This window comes from Meles meles, chromosome 3 (assembly GCF_922984935.1).
Source record: "Meles meles chromosome 3, mMelMel3.1 paternal haplotype, whole genome shotgun sequence".
Lineage (NCBI taxonomy): Eukaryota > Metazoa > Chordata > Mammalia > Carnivora > Mustelidae > Meles > Meles meles.
The window spans coordinates 98854074-98869115 of record NC_060068.1 but is presented as its reverse complement, the minus strand read 5'-3'; the positions used below and the strand labels follow the sequence as shown (position 1 = coordinate 98869115).

The window sequence follows — 15042 nt, the reverse complement described above, 5'->3', positions numbered from 1 at the left end:
CCATGCTCTGCCCAGCCTCCTCATGAGTGTTCCTTTGTGTCCTCATTCCCACACCCTCAGAAACATACATGTTAGTTTGGCTAACTTTTATGACCTTTCAGGTCTCAGCTTCCATATCAGTTCCTCCTGGAAGAACCTCTAGATTATTACATGCCCTCATTATTTTAATGGTGGTCACACCTCCATGAATGCATAAACTTTGCGAGGGCAGGAATACATTATTCCTATTTATAACTTGCCTCTCAGAATCCATCTTAAGACCTGTGACATACCAGGTACTTAACTGGTATTTGTGAAAGGAAGTCAACTATGTGATGACTACATGTTGCCCTATAGCAAGTCCACAGTTTAAGAAAATCTTATATACAAAGAGCTAGAATCATACAATGGATAAACTATGGGGGGGGGAGGTAATTGTACTGCGTTAACTGAGTGACTCATTTACTCATTCAGTCAATATTGTTAGAGTTCTGTCTTTATGCTGGGGGAGGTACACTATATTGAAACTGAAAATAAGAATCCCGAGACAATAAATAAATAAAAATAAAACATTTATGTCTCTACCTACCTATCTTCATTATTATCATAATCATAACCATCACCTATCTAATAACTGACTTTTTTTTTTAAGATTTTATTTATTTGATAGATCACAAGTAGGCAGAGAGGCAGGCAGAGAGAGAAGGGGGGAAGCAGACTCCCTGCTGAGCAAAGAGCCCGATGTGGGGCTCAATCCCAGGACTCTGAGATCATGACCTGAGCTGAAGGCAGAGGCTTAACCCGCTGAGCCACCCAGGTGCCCCTGATAACTGACTTAAAAAAAAAAAAAACACTACTTGTTTCAGAGTAGACAAGGACTCCTGCCCCCAATGCGGTGACTAAGGAATCTCCTGGTGCCTGGAACTTGAGGAGTAGGATGTTAACAGATACAGAAACAGATGAGGCATCCTGAGTGAACGAAATAAAGGTGCTGAGATACAAGGAAAACACACACACGCACAAACACACAGCACGTATTTTGTGGGGAAAGAGGAGGCCTGATCAATTAACCCAGAATATAGCTGATGGGCACTAATGCTGGAAAGGTTGCCTGGAAATGACAGATTGAGGAAGACCTGGAACGAGAACCTTAAGATTTTGGAATCTTACCCCCCCCCCCCCCAATAAGCAGTGGGTAAGCTGCTGAAGTTCTTGGCAGGTGCATACCCTAACAGGGAAATGCTTTGGTGTGGTTATTCTGGTGGCAGAGTGGGGAGAAACTGGGGACACGGAAACTGCATAGAAGGCTACTGAACTTGCCAAGGTGAAAGATGATGCAGCCTTAAACAGAACAGTACCAACAAGAGAAAAAAAAAGAGGGATGTGTCTTAATTTACAAATTCTTAAATGTGGGGCACCTGGGTCACTCAGTGGGTTAAGCCTCTGCCTTCGGCTCAGGTCATGATCTCAGGGTCCTGGGATCGAGTCCCGCATCGGGCTCTCTGCTCAGCGGGGACCCTGCTTCCTCCTCTCTCTCTGCCTGCCTCTCTGTCTACTTGTGATCTCTCTGTCAAATAAATAAATAAAATCTTGAAAAAAAACCCCAAATTCTTAAATGCTTCACAGGAACGAGGAGATCAGAAAAATATGGATATTAAACTGTTATGTCAATGTGAAAAGTTTCTCACACAACCTTTTAGAAAATTAGGTACTGTGTACAGGGAGGTGCTTCAGTCCAAAACTAAGGGGAATTCCTACTGGTCACCCATATGCTCCAGCAGCTGCTGTTCTCTCAAGCCCCCTGGTATTCAGCCTGGAGGACCATGCTGGGATCCTGGGCTTTCTGCCATCCCCACATGAGTACCGGGGCCCTGCCTTTTGCAGTGTGACCCTAGGGGAAGGGATAGGAAGAGGTTAGGAGGTAAGGAGGACCAGTCTGTCTCCAGAAGTCATGGAACTGTCCACCATATTCTACCCTAAGCTGGATGTTGGAGTTGTTCTTCACGCATATTTTACAAATGTTACCAGATCACTGAAGTACATAGCTGGGAGATGTCAAAGGGGCTACCATTCTTTGTTTTTAGAACTGAAATGAATTAACAAGGATTTATCAGATTTTTATGACCAATACCACTAGGCACAAAGATAAATGAGGCAGTGTTTAATTTCAAGCAGGTGCTAGGGGAGTGAACTCACATGTTTTCGTTTAACAGGTTTCTTTTCCTCTTGCTGATCTCTAAATGTTGCTGGTCCCCTGGGCTCCCCAAAGCTATCTACACTGGCTCCACCTAGAGGGTTATGACTCCCCATTTTATATCCATAGACCCGACCATTCCCCAAACCGCGACTCAAATATTCAACATCTTACTTAGCAAATCTATTTGAATATCTGACTGGTGTATCAAACGTAACCTAACATGGATGTCTTTATTACTAGGCCGTTGTAGCCTCATTCTTTCCAGGTTTTCCCGTATCAGTAAATGCATCATCATGGGCCCAGTCGGTCCAGATCTTAGCTTAGAAGCCCTCCTTTCGGGGCACCTGGGTGGCTCAGTGGGTTAAGCCTCTGCCTTCGGCTCAGGTCATGATCTCAGGGTCCTGGGATCGAGCCCTGCATCGGGCTCTCTGCTCAGCAGGGAGCCTGCTTCCTCCTCTCTCTGCCTACTTGTGATCTCTGTCTGTCAAATAAATAAATGAATAAAATCTTTAAAAAATATATAATTCCCTTTGGTCAACTTCTCTCAACCCCCTACAGTGCTCTCAGAACACAGAGAAAGGAGGAATTTGAGAAAAACTTCAGTCACTTCATAGCTTTATGGTCTTCCTGGATGAAGAAAGGGCTTTTCTGATTAGATATATAGGAATGGCAGAGAAAGAGACTGAGAAGTACTGAAAGTCACAAATTTGCCAGATGCATTTAGAGAAGGTTGGTAACAGAGAGAAGACAAACTGGATTAGATTGCATAGGTCCCTGCATGACTGATAGTTAGATTTCATTGACAATGATTAGATTTCATTATGTAGAAAGGAAGCATTTGAACATAAGTGTAATGACAAGAGCTCAGAGTGACTGCTTTGAGCTTGACATTGGACTAAGCACACTTGACATACTGTTCTCATTTCATGCTCCCTAAAAATAGGGGGAAACGAGTCATAGAAAGATGAAGGAACTTGCCTAAAATGACAGGGTCATAGTCAGTGAGGCCTTCATGCCAGACTGGGATCCAGGCTGTGATGCCCAGGTTTGCACTGTCCCACGTTTGCATTTCAGAGAGGTAGCTTAGGCAATGTGATGGATGGTGAGTTCCCAGGGAGAGTCATATATCCCAGGGAGAATATGGTAGCAGAAAGCAGGAAATCAGGCTTCTTCATTAGTCCAGGTGGGCAGAATGCAACACTGAAGCTACCCATGGCCAGGAGGATGAAAAAGAACGTGGCAGCTCTGACACATGGAGACTTTGACTGAATCATGTCTTCCTTTTAAACATTATTACTGGCTTGAACATTCTTCTCTGCCATGGTAAATAATGAGTACCAGCTTTCTTGCTGGTATTGCTTGTGGCAAAAATGTGCAGTGCCATAGTCATATTTTACATTTTAATCTGTAATCCTTTCTCCAAAAATATAATACTATGTGCCTGACTTCATGTATTTTTTTGTCTGGGAATTATTTTTAACCTAGTCGCATAAGGGCTAGGGAAAAGAAGAGGGTTAAAAAACTAGAAACATGTTCAAGACAGAAAAAAAAAATCACAGAAAGTTACTGATAGCGTCTGCTCATGGATACTGTAAGGTGAGCATCCATTCATAAGGATGATCCTTACATCCTCCTGGTGAAGGGGAACTTTGAGAAGACTTTTCTGGCAATCTCACAATTCTCATGTAGAATTTTACTACCATGCTTCTGTTACCCTGTGCTTCTCCCCCCGCCCCTTTTGGACAGCTTTACTAAGATAGAATTCACATATAAAATTTGCCCTTTAAAAAAAAAGTGTATTAATTCAGTAGTGTTAGCATATTCTCACTATTGTACAATTGTCACCACAATAAATTTCAGAACTTCTTATCACCCCAAAAACAGACCCTATACCTGTTAGCAGTCATTCCCTATTCCTCACCAAACTCTCACAGCCCTAGGCAATCACTAATCTATTTTTTGTCCCTATGGATTTGTCTATCTTGAACATTTTTTATCAAATGGAATCATACAATATGTGACTGGCTTTCTTTCACTGTAGCAGAATAATGGTCAAGGTTCATTCATATTATAGCATATACAGATATTTCATTTCTTTTCACTGCTGCATAATATTCCATTGTATGGCTAAAACTGCACTTCATTTATCCAGCCATCGCCTGAAGGACAAGTGTGCTGCTTCTGCTTAAGTGGCCTGAGGTGAGCCTTCCAAAGAAGCTACCAGCCAGAAGACCTCTACATAGACAAAAAGTCTCACTGTGCATTCATGAACCTGACACAGCAAAATAAATGCCTTTTTTTTTTTTTAAAGAGAGAGAGAGAGAGAGCATAAAGGAGGGCACAAATGTATCACTCCAAGCAGATGGAATATTTCTGGACCACCCCAGGAGCCTGTGCAATGACAACGTCTGACCCAGCAGGTGATCTGGATTCAGGAGGAATAGAAGCCTTGTTCACTGAAGGGCCAATCCTCTTAAAGGTATCAGATAATTAAGAGCTAACCTCTCAGGAATCCTTGCATTTTAAAACATGGATCATTGTTTGAGAGTAAACCTTAATATAGAAGTGGATTATTGGGGGCGCCTGGGTGGCTCAGTGGGTTAAAGCCTCTGCCTTTGGCTCAGGTCATGATCCCAGGGTTCTGAGATTGAGCCCCGCATCGGGTTCTCTGCTCCGCGTGGAGCCTGCTTCCTTCTCTCTCTCTCTCTCTGCCTGCCTCTCTGCCTACTTGTGATCTCTGTCAAATAAATAAATAAAATCTTAAAAAAAAGAAGTGGATTATTGATGCAAGAATTATAGTCATCATTCATTCATTCACTCATTCAAACATTTAGAAGAAATACATAGTGTTTGGGAGTAGAGCTTACCAAATCTTTGGTATGGTTGTGTTAAAATATCCTGGAAAGTTTTAGCAATTCTAGAGTTCCATCTCTTTAGATTTTGATGTAGTAGTTGCCAGATGATTCTGATGCCAGACCATTTTTGAGAATTTCTGGTTAGAAGAATGGGCTATGGGTCAGACACACTTGAATTTAAGTTCCACCTCTGTGTTTAATAGAAGTGGATCATGGATAAATTTCTAGTTATCTAGGACTCAAAATACCTCATCTCTGAAATGGAGTTGAGGGGAAGGGGGATATAATATAGGACTATGACATTGGACTATTTGACAGTTAAATGAAAAAGTGTGATAGTCCCATATAGTTCAGGACAAACAGTTACCACTTACTGAGTGCTCTCTTTGTACTAATGGCTAAGGTGGAGGAAACAAAATAGCCTATAATAGAAGCGCTTTCCTCAACATCCTTACATTGAGTAAGAATGATGGAAGATATGCAAAAAATAATAACTCAAGAGCCACATTTAAGGAAGGCCTCAAATATGAACAAAGCTATTCTTATTCTTGGTTCTCTACAGACTCATTTAGGCACCGACACAAAACCCAAGAGAGGGAAACCACACAAATCTTTGTCAGATGTATGGCCACATGTTTGGACAAGAATGTGGCCACTATTTATTGAGCACTGTTCTTGGCTTTTCAGAGATGCTAAAAAAATCTAAGCATCATTCCTATCCTCCACTGGCTTCCAGCCTATAAAAGGAGACAGGTGTTGATAAATTAAGAACAAGTTCTAGAAAGCCATGACTGATATAGTTGGTAAATGCTGGGGTAGTGCCTTACTTTGGATTAAGGAAGACAAACACTTATTAGAGAACGTGTCATGTGAGCTGAGCCTGAATGAAGCTGAGTACTTTACCGGGTTCTTCCTCTGTGCCAGGCACTATGCTAAGGTACACTAATGTTAGGTACTACCTCATTAAACTGTTCCAATTCACCCTTTCAGATATTTACTCTTATTATTTCTTAGACAGGTAACTGAGGATAAGAGAGGTTAGTTAACTTGAAAAAGTCACACAGTTAAGAAATGGCAGAGCTGGGGCGCCTGGGTGGCTCAGTGGATTAGGCCACTGCCTTCGGCTCAGGTCATGATCTCGGGGTCCTGGGATCGAGCCCCGCATCGGGCTCTCTGCTCCGCGGGGAGCCTGCTTCCTCCTCTCTCTCTGCCTGCCTCTCTGCCTACTTGTGATCTCTCTCTCTGTCAAATAAATAAATAAATAATTAAAAAAAAAAAAAAAAAAGAAATGGCAGAGCTGCAGGGGCGCCTGGGTGGCTCAGTGGGTTAAGCCTCTGCTGTCAGTTCAGGTCATGATCTCAGGGTCCTGGGATCGAGCCCCACATTGGGCTCTCTGCTCAGTGGGGAGCCTGCTTCTCCCTCTCTGCCTACCTCTCTGCCTACTTGTGATTTCTCTCTGTGTCAAATAAATAAAATAAAATCTTAAAAAAAAAAAAATGGCAGAGCTTCAACTCAAAGACACATCTGTCAGCGGTCACCAAAGTTGCTGCTGGTGTTTTGTTTGTTTGTTTTTTGAGAGAGAAAGAGCATGCACGTGCATGGGCCTTGGGGAGGGATAGAGGGAAAGGGAGAAAGAGAATACCAAGCAGGCTCCACGCCCAGCAAGAGCTGACACCCCACTGGATCTCACAATCCTAAGATCATGACCCAAGCAGAAATCAAGTAGGACACCCCGACCCAAAGCTTCTTAACACATTAACACTTTCTTGAAAGACAGGAAGGGTTCAGCTCTGGTTGTTAAGTAGGCTAAAGAGATGGCAAAGGTATGCAAATATCAGCTGGGGGCTTACAAAATAGAATGGTAGAACGTAGTGGTTAAAAGATTGGACTCTGGGGGCGCCTGGGTGGCTCATTGGGTTGAAGCCTCTGCCTTCGGCTCAGGTCATGATCCCAGAACCCTGGGATCGAGCCCCACATTGGGCTCTCTGCTCAGCGGGGATCCTGCTTCCTCCTCTCTCTCTGCCTGCCTCTCTGCCTACTTGTGATCTCTGTCTGTCAAATAAATAAATAAAATCTTTAAAAAAAAAATTGGACTCTGAAATCAGAAAAACTGGCTTTGAATGAACCTTCCTAGCTGTATATTCTTAAGAAATTACTTAAACTCTCCAAGCTTCTGTTTCTTTATTTATTATGGGAAAGGGATATATTTACTGCAGTGAGCTCTTGCAAGGAATAAATGAGCTAAAGTGTGTCGAATGATTAGTAAATTATTATCACCATCATTAACATGGTTATTATTTTTCTATTTTTCTAATTGTCCACAAAAAGCCAGCTTAGGTTTTAAGAGAAGAAGAAACACATTTATCAACTGTTCATGTTAAAGACAGGCCAGGAAAAGCACAGAGATCCCTGGGAAGTCTAATGGAATTCATGGTTATGCTTTTCAGGCAATGGGACCTGCGTTGACAGGATCAGTATGCCCAGGAGTCTTGGCTTTGTCGCTGGTTTTGCCCCAAGCTATAAACTGGATAAAGTCATTATTAATCCTGGAGTTTTCAATAAGGCTGTTGCCTTGGAGTCATGATTTGCAAAGCAACCGTAATACAAAAGGGCTAAAGTTCATATGTGTGAAGCTAAAAGCTTCACCACTGCTCTGTGATTAATATTTGGGTATGTCCACTCTACCAAAGCCTTGGGAGTTTGTTTCGGCCATTCCCCTTTTTTTTCTAAAGATGATGGCTTGAGTCAAATGTTGTTAATGTTTAAAATGAATGAATTAAACTGCTTGCTTGATTCCTGGTGACCTGGTCAAGATGTATCAGCACTCCTTAAACCTTTCTCTATTCAAGCAAAAAGCCTCACTATGCATATTCATGAATCAGACACAGCAATTTGATATAAAAGACAGGAGGCTGCTGTTTAAGCCAGTCCAACCCTGGAGTACTAGTTTTCTTATATAAAGTGAATGTGGTGGTGTGGCTACAGAGTCAAAGACTTTACCCATTACACATCTGTTAGAAGAAAAGGAATCTGAACGGCTGACATTCAGCATGGTAGTGATTATGCATGTTCAGGATTGTAGGGTACTAGGTGTATATGTCTTCTTATGTTTGTTTTTCTCTCTCTCTCCTTCTCTTGCCCTCTTTATACCTAATAATAGTAGCAATCATTATTATAAATTATTTAAAGCTAACATGTTAAGGGACACCTGGGAGACTCGGTTAAGCCGCTGCCTTCGGCTCAGGTTATGATCCCAGGGTTCTGGGATTGAGTTCCGCATCAAGCTCTTGCTCTGCAGGGAGCCTGCTTCTCTCGCTGTCTCTACCTGCCGCTCTGCCTGCTTGTGTGTACTCTCTCTCTGACAAATAAATAAATAAAATCTTAAAAAAAAAAAAAGAAAGCTAACATATTAAATTTTTCATATGAAAGAATGCTAAATAAAACCCCAACCTGAGCCTCCTTGGTGGCTCAGTCAGTTTAGCTTCTGCCTTCGGCTTAGGTCATGATCCAGGGTCCTGGGATCAACCCCCAAGCCTGGAACCCTGCTCAGCAGAGAGTCTGCTTGTCCCTCCATCTCCCTGCACCCGTCTGTCCTCTCTTTCTCTCAAAAAAACAAAAACAAAAAAAGCCCCAAACTTATTACTCCCAATGAATGTGTTTTTTTGATCTCAGGTTTAAAACTTCACATCAGAAATATACTTCATAACATGTAGAATAAGAGAGCGCTCTCAGCACACATATAAGAGACATCTAACCTCTTTAAGGGGGCTTCTTAGGAAACTTGGTAGAAGTGATGTCAAATCTGGGATCCAAAGCAAGGAGGAGTCATCCAGAACTGTTCTATTCTGCAAACCCTTGGCTCTGCTCATGCATGCCTTTCCCTTTCTCAACATCCTAGTGAACTCTATCCCATGCATCCTTTTTTTTTTTTTTTAAGATTTATTTATTTATCTGTGGGGGGAGGGGCAGAGGGAGAGGGAGAGAGAGTCTCAAGCGTACTCTGGGCTGAGCACGGAGCCTGGGATGGGGCTCCATCTCATGACCAAGGGATCACAACTTGAGCGGAAACCAAGAGTTGGTGGCTTAACTGACTGCACCCCCCCATATCCCCTTCCAAGCATCCTTTAGGGCCCAGGTCTGATGCAATCAGTTACTCCCTCATCTGGGCTTCCATTTTCACTTTGAAGATACTTTGCTAAAGTATTTAGCACTCATTCCTCAATTCATTTACTCATCAATTGACATAAACTGATGAAACATCTTGAGCAGAGGATGTCTGTGTTATACTTAAGAGACAGAATCCTTTTTCTTCCCAGAGGAGGAATCAGCAGTTTGTACAGTGTGACAGTTGCATATATGATAGTAGATAGGAATCACAGGCGTCTTGGTGGGTTAGGAAGGACTGCTTAGGGAAAGTACTACAAAAAAAAAAAAAAAAAAAAAAAAAAAGACGTGCCAGCAAAGGATTGGAGGAGGAAATAAGAACGTCCCCAATTGGGGCACCTGGGTGGCTCAGTGGAAGCCTCTGCCTTCGGCTCAGGTCATGATCCCAGGATCCTGGGATCAAGCCCCGCATCAGGCTCTCTGCTCTGCGGGGAGCCTGCTTCCTCCTCTCTCTCTCTCTGCCTGCCTCTCTGCCTACTTGTGATCTCTGTCTGTCAAATAAATAAAAAAACCTTTAAAAAAAAATGTCGGGGCGCCTGGGTGGCTCAGTGGGTTAAAGCCTCTGCCTTCGGCTCAGGTCATGATCCCAGGGTCCTGGGATCGAGCCCTGCATCAGGCTTTCTGCTCAGCAGGGAGCCTGCTTCCCTTCCTCTCTCTCTGGCTGCCTCTCTGCCTATCTGTGATCTCTGTCTGTCAAATAAACAAATAAAAAAAAAAAAATGTCCCCGGTGGACAGAGCACTGAGTATGAAGGTCTTCAGGTAAAAGAGAATATGAATGATGCTGTGGAGAAACATACAGGCAAGAGCTTGGAGGGGAAAAGCAATCTTTTCAGAGAGACAGGCAGAGAGCAGCTGGTGGAGGACAGTTTCAGCTACATTAAAGGAGATGGACTTCACACCCATGGCACGTGTAGTTACTGAAAGATTCATACAGGTAAGTGGCCTGACCACATTTTGAATTCAGTAAAAATCCTCTGGCAACTGAGGATGGAACAGACTAAAGGGATAAAAGAAATGCAGAAAGGAAAGTTTGGAGGCCGTGGTCATAATTCATTTAGACTGTAGTTATTTTTCATTTACACTGTATTTATTTTTTAGGTGACTGAGTCCCACTTAAGGGTAAAACTGTGTTTTATTCATCTTTGTCCTTAGAGGACCTGTCAAGTGACCACCATGAAGTCCAACTGAATTAATATTGATCTGAATACAAGGAAAATACTGAGATTGAAGGATGTGTTTCACAATTTCTACAAAGGTCATTTATAATTAGGTCTATTATGGGAAATTTCTTTTATTTTGCAGGAGCCTTTGAATGACTGTTTTTGATTTCAGGCAAAAGTTAAAGCTTGGTGTAACAGTTAAATAAACAATAAAATTAAGTAAATTTTTATTTAAGCCATGTGTTGAGATTTCATAATCCTTGCTGCTATCCATCATACTCCCAAGCTTAATTTCACTCCTCAGCACTGAGTAAGTCATCTTGCATTGTACTCTTTTGTCTGGGTTTAGAAGGCTTTCATAAGGGCTAGTTAAGCAAAGTAACTCTGTCAGTGCTATATTATCTTATTTGCATTGTCCTTTCTTTCTGGATTCGAAGTATTTCACAGCTGTTACAATGAGAAGCACCAACCTCATTGCACAGAGGGGAGAAATCCCAAACACAGCAGGAAACTATTATGTATTCAAGGTCAGATAGCAAGAAGCATGCCTCAGAGCCCCTTCCCCAAGGCAGGCATTCACCCTGTATGTACATCTTATTAAAAACAAACTGGCAGATGAAGTTAAAGAAGAAAACCCGAATCACTGAAAGAAGTGGTCTTCAGATAATTATAAGTGATAGCAAGTTTTTCTATTTAGGTGTAAGTGAAACATATATAACCTATCCTGTTTCCTTGTTTCCAAAGACCTTAAATTTAAAACAAAACAAACCTATCATAAAGGCACTTTTGCAAAGTGTCACACATGAGCAGAAATTTCTATATACAGGAGGTCAATCAGGTGTGCCTGCTATTAAGAAAGGAGGGTGCAGAACAATATCTATATTAAGATTTACACGAGGGCACCTGGGTGGATCAGTCAGTTAAGTGTCTGCCTTGGGCTCAGGTCATGATCCTAGGGTTCTGGATTGAGCCCCGCATCAGATTCCCTGCTGAGCTATTCTCCCTTTGCCCACCCCCCAGCTCCTCCCCCCTTGTCCTCTCTCATACTCTCTCAAATAAATAAAATCTTTAAAAAAGAAGATTTATGCTGATTAATATGACTTAAGTAGAAGCACATCAAGTTTGAATAAAACAACTTCTGGATATACTATGTGGTTTGAGTAGAACTGCATTTAATTTTCCACATTCTACTGAAGAGAATCTGGCTATCACTATTTTCCCTATGTTATAAGACAGTATGATGTAGTATAATATTACAGAGCAATACAGACTATTCTTTTTTTCTTTTTTAAGATTTTATTTATTTGACAGAGAAAGATCACAAGTAGGCAGAGAGGCAGGCAGAGAGAGGGGGAGAAGCAGGCTCCCTACTGAGCAAAGAGCCCCATGCGGGGCTTGATCCCAGTACCCTGAAATCATGACCCAGGCCAAAGGTAGAGGCTTAACCCATTGAGCCACCCAGGCCCCCTGAGACTATTCTTTTTTTAACATTTAAGATTCTGTTTTGGATTCATCCCAAAGGCCAATGTATAACTACATTTTTTTTTCATTTGATGGGATCTTGGAACCAAGACCATAAGAAGGACTAATGGAAGGTAGTTAGCCTAACCCCAAGGTTAAGTTATATGCTATAGGAAAATAATTTTAAAAACAGATCAACAACTCTCTCTTGAACCACAGTTAAACCACGGTTTACTATGTTAGAGTTGAAGATGATGCACAATGTTTGTACCAAACAAAACTGCATGTACTATGTGCCAGAGGAGTGGGGAAAACACGCGCACACATGTACACACACACGGACAAGAGAAAGTGCAGCAGGATGGCAAGGACCATCTTTCTCTGGCTCCTTGTTGAATTTCAGTGCCTAGCACAGTGCCAGGCACAAAGTAGATGCTGAATAAGAATTTCTGAATAATTAAATGACTTCAGCAACAGAGAAGTCCTTATGGTTAAGGCTGGGACATGAAGGATGAACAGGAGGAATCAAGGACAGACAGGTAAGAGTGGGGAATAAATTATAGATCACAATGTCTGGTGGGCAAAGTTAATTGTGGGGAACCAATGGATGGACAACTGGAAAAATAAAGAGAGTAAATCACGCATGTGCTGACTGCCTAGATACTGAATTTATGTATTTTTTAATAATTACAAAGAATCTGATAAACATTTTTAAGAGGAGAGACATGATGCAACTTTTTTAAAGGGAGATTAATCTTGAAGTTGTGTGCTGGGCAGAATGGAACAGAAAGGACTAGAAGTTAGAGGTCCAGATAGGAATCCATTGCCAATATTCAGAGCGAAAGGGAGGACTTTGGATTAGGATGGAGGGAAGAGGGCTTTTTCTTCCTTAAGCTAAAAGAACTCTTATTCATCTGCCCACAATCATTTTCTTCATCCTCACTCAAAACCTCTTCTCTTTATTGAGCACTCAGTATGTGCTGGGCACTGCACAATGCATGTGCATCTGCCCATTTCAAACTTAGAGCAAGCTATGAGACGCACGTGCTTACTGTTTTCCATTTATCGTTGAAAGAACTAAGTTGAGGGGCGCCTGGGTGGCTCAGTGGGTTAAAGCCTCTGCCTTCGGCTCAGGTCATGATCCCAGGGATCTGGGATCGAGCCCCGCATCAGGCTCTCTGCTCTGCGGGGAGCCTGCTTCCTCCTCTCTCTCTGCCTGCCTCTCTGCCTAGTTGTGATTTCTCTCTGTCAAATAAATAAAAAAATATAAAAAAAAAAAAAGAACTAAGTTGACAGGAGACCCATTCCCTCACTTAAAGTCACAGAGCAAGGTAAATGGTATAGCTAAGGTTGTGTGTGAGCCTGAAGCTTCTTACAGACTTCGAGTCCCTATACTTCTCTCATCTGGTGTGTAGTGTTTGAAGAGTCCACATAACGTGCTGATTTGGGGAAGTAATGCCAGAAAGAAGAAAAGATCAAAGATGACAACCAACGCTTGTACCTGGAACATTAGAAGAATGTGGTACCATCCACAAACTTGCAAAGATGAAAGGAGTCACACATGTGCTTAGAAATATTAAGACCTAATATTTTCAGGGTGCTTAATATAAGCCAAGCAGTATAGTAATTAACACATATTCATTTTCTCATTTAATCCACAACATTATAAATACTACAGATTGGGGGGGAAGCCCAAAAAAGAAATGTGGATTGTGCAACAAAAGTGTGCTGGAAGCCAACAGCAAAGTCAAGACATAACATGGACAGCCTCACTCCAGAGGCCGTTTGCCCAGTCACTATGCTGTACCAGAAACACGTCAGTTTGTTTTTAGAGAAATCACATTTCAAGGTGCACAGTAGTATCTTTTAATTATTTATTATTTACCTACTTTAAAAATTTTTCTCCCACCTATTTGAAAACAATTCCCAAGGCCTCAATCAGATAAATGCACTTCAACATAATGAGATTTAAGACATTTAACATGAAGTCGACAGTACGTCGTATACATGTACACATGTATAGAGATAGGTGTTTAAATTACAGTAGTTTTCTTTGAGTAGTAGATGATGAGAGATCTAAGTTTAAACTTCTTAAGGCTTTTCTTCTCCCTCTCCAAGATTTCTTTAATAATTGTTATATAACTTCCATAATCTGAATGAAATAATGTTTCTTGGGGTGGGGGTGGGGAAAGGAAGAAGAATTCAGTGAGGAAAGATGAGCTAAGAGAAAGTAAGAGTAGAAAACCAGCTGGAGCCGGGAGCAAGGCTGGAATACATAGGCATGCTTTCAACATCATATGATGAAAAGCTGGAATTAATGCAAGCATAGATTAATGCAAGCAAGATTTTTGTTTGCTGTGGACTCTAAAATGCCCCTTCTCTTTGCTGAAGAGTAAACCAGCCATTAGACAAAGCAAGTCACAGCACAACTGTTAGCTCCATAAAATCAACAGCTGAAATCAACAAGATCAGAACAGACTCCTTCTGAACAGATGTCGGGTCCCTTCTCAGGAAGGGACTATACAGTCAATTAGATTGGACCTTGAATAAATCATTTTTTGGAAATCACTGGGAACACTGTTTGTTTTTTTTTTTTTTAATCAAACCTACTTTACTCTTTCTTCACTGTCCGCCAACCTCGCCCGTGTATACTTCACAGACTCAGGAGTACAGATCACTCAGGGAAATAAACTGTATTACCTATGAAATTAACTTTCCTTCCTTCAGTATCTCTATCCCTTTTTGCTTCATGCAGGCAGAGAATTTTCTGGGCTTATTCACCACTTTTAACCCCACTACTTAGCATAGAGCCTGACACTAGGTACTCAAATATAAAAATGTTTATTGAGTTAAGTAAATGAAGCCAAAATGGAATTTTCAACAGCAAAAGTAAAGAACTCTTTAACCCACAAAATATTTATGTTGTTCTCACAAATAAGGAATATTACAGAAGGAGGTGTAATGCCATTTTACCCCATGTTATATACTCTGGAGTATATTAGTAGTATCTAACTACTTAGAAATTTAAGCAATATACTTTCAAATGTAAGCAATTTACTTCTAAGAAACACATTTCCCCCCTAGTACTTTCTTTGACTTATTACTTCTTGACACAAAAAGTAGGAACTACGATTGCTCATTTAAGGTTTGAAACCACTTCTATAGACAGTCTTACTAGGAAAAGTAGTCTCAAAGGTTCAAACTTTTTTTCTCCACATGGACCTT

The 15042-nt window shown here is 41.4% G+C and overlaps 1 protein-coding gene across 10 annotated transcripts in view; it reads right to left on the bottom strand.

Annotated features, from left to right (window-relative positions):
- The window catches only part of JAKMIP2 (janus kinase and microtubule interacting protein 2), a 172749-nt gene that overhangs the window by 75776 nt on the left and 81931 nt on the right, over window positions 1-15042 (bottom strand). The window lies entirely within an intron of this gene.